Here is a 2,621-nt window from a genome sequence, read left to right on the forward strand (position 1 = left end):
TATTTTTTAATGAATTTAAATACCTCAATTCCTTATATATGCTATTATAAAGAGGTGATTCCATATAAAGAAACATGCTAAAATTAAATATCCATAACAGGTGAGGTTCTCTTATTTACCATATTAATACAGAGACATGCAATGGTTGGTACACATTCAGTGGGAGGAGAAAGCAGGAAGCGTCAGAACCAAAGTGGTGCCCCATTTGCTTCCTGTCTTCCCCTTGAAACTTTTTTTTCTTTTTTCTTTTTATGCGACCCTGGGAACCCATTGATGTCTCCGATTCTGAAGCAGGTACGAGGGCCGGGAGACAGACAGGCAGCACAAGGAACCCCCCTCCATTTTCTTGCGAGGATGAGTTTGTCTTGACTACATTCTGAAACTCGTGCCCCAGGTATGCGTGTGGGTTGCCGCTGTCTCTCTCCCGTCCCTCAGGTAATTGAGGGGTAGGAGGGATAAATATGGAAAGGGAGAGCCTAATCAATAATACCTGGAATTAGGTTGCCTAGTATCTCTTAATTACAGCTCATCTGCCTTCATTTTGATTTGGAATGGATGACGATGAATTGTTGTTACATTATTTAACCAACAACTTTTATTTGTATTATATACATTAACAGGCAGTCATCATAAAGTTAAATGGAGAAAGTCTCAATAATTTGAAACCCTATACCACTACGAATAATTCTGAAAAGAATGGAAAGAGTTGGCATAGTCATTGGTAGCTGCAGTTTGCTAACAATATTTTCTTTCCTTGAGTGGACAAAGAAAACTGTTTGAAGCAAAGTAACATAGATACAATATAATAAAGAGGGGGGGGGAAGAGGGAGCCAGTAAGATAAACTTGGGAGTACATGGCACCTTATTATGTAAAGAGACAATGGAGAGAAAGACTCAAGTGAAGAAGTTTTACCGCTGCACTTTAGTGACGCGACCTGCGTTATGGAGCATCAGGCGGCACTTTCGCAAAAGGATCACCTTCTCGTGTGTTGTTGTTTAGGAAAATGAACCCCATTGGAGATCCCACTTAAGGCTCATAATGACTGATCTCGTCACATATCAAGACAAAGTACCAAAAACTGGTTTGATGTATGATGCAACAGAAGAATCTACCAACAAGATTTGTGACCTGAGCAGCGACTTTGAGCCTTGCATGGCACTCCTATAAAGCTGATTTTCATATTCACAACACAGAAAATTAGCCTTATTGAAATACCATCTGAGGACCAAAATAACTGATCACTCCACAGTGAACTACCCCAGTCTTGGATCAACTACATTGTCTCTCTAGATTAAGCTGAGTCATAAATAGCTGAAGAGGTTACAGCATTTTGAGGAACTACGGCCGTCTGAAATGTTTAGTGGTCATTTATTCCAATATTTTTTGTAATCTAGCAAGCAAATAATGCTCTAGAGGTTCTTCCTAGATAAAGTATGAAGCAAATGGTTGGGTTGCCCGCCCCTCTTGCTGGTGCCTACTTCATAGTGCTCAAGAAGGGGAGAGTTGATTAGGAAACTTGAGACTGCATTTGGACACCTTGGGACGGGCAGCCCACTCTAAGTTCTGATTGGTGGGGCCCTCTCCCAGTAAGCCAATCACAAGCAGTACGAGGAAGAGGCCACACCTACAAAACCTGATGGGTTAAGAGTTGTTCAAAGTTCTCATGCAGCAACAAGAGAAAATAATTATCTAAGATTCTCAAACCGTCAACAATAAACAGGCTTAATGTAAAACAAACAATCAGTCAATTATGTACAGAATATATACAGGCCTTTAGAAAGAAACATATAAAAACATGACTGCATTTCTTCAATTATAATGAAGCAATGCACTTTATCAGATCTTGGAGAGGCGAACTGTCACAAATTTCATCATCCTATTTAAATTATCATAATGCTGATCAATTTGGGTAATTACTCACTTGGTATTCTATCTCTCTAAACTAGACTCTTATTCATAGGCATGATAACCATCACCTACAAACTAGTCGGGGAGATATTTGCGATATTTGCCTAGGTCCTATGCAGTCCTTCTCCATAATCTTTCTTCTTACATGACTTTTCTCGTAAACTTTTCTAGCATGTCTGTGATGATAGTTCACAGTTTTTTTTTTCCTCATTTTGGCTGAAGCAGAGTGGAGGAAGATTTGTGGATGTTTTACATTGGTTTTCTAATGGTCTATTTCATTTCGTGTTATCAATATTTTTCTTGTCACCTGTACACTAGTATGAGCTTGGCAAGTGAAGATAACTAGCTGTAGTTTCTACTGTCTTACATGTACAATACAGAGGGAGGTAGTCAGTTATAATTTAAGAAAATCATTTAAAACCTCAAGTGCCTGTCTTGCCCGAGTCTCACCCTTATCCAGCAATGAATACACAACACTTTTGGAATAACCGATCTCCTTGGCTTCCGTCTTCTCTTTAGCATATGTTTTTCTTCCGTTTCTTGTGTGTTTTTTTTCTCTCCATTCCTAGCTATACATACAAGTTTTCTAAGATTTGCTCTACAAATTTGCCTGACCTGATCTAACATTTCGCTTGGATGACCTAGGCTGAATTTCTGTCTTGCACTACAGTACCTGCAGATAACATGGGACACAAGTGACCTAAACCTCATA

This window comes from Penaeus monodon, chromosome 15 (assembly GCF_015228065.2).
Source record: "Penaeus monodon isolate SGIC_2016 chromosome 15, NSTDA_Pmon_1, whole genome shotgun sequence".
Classification (NCBI taxonomy): Eukaryota; Metazoa; Arthropoda; class Malacostraca; order Decapoda; family Penaeidae; genus Penaeus; species Penaeus monodon.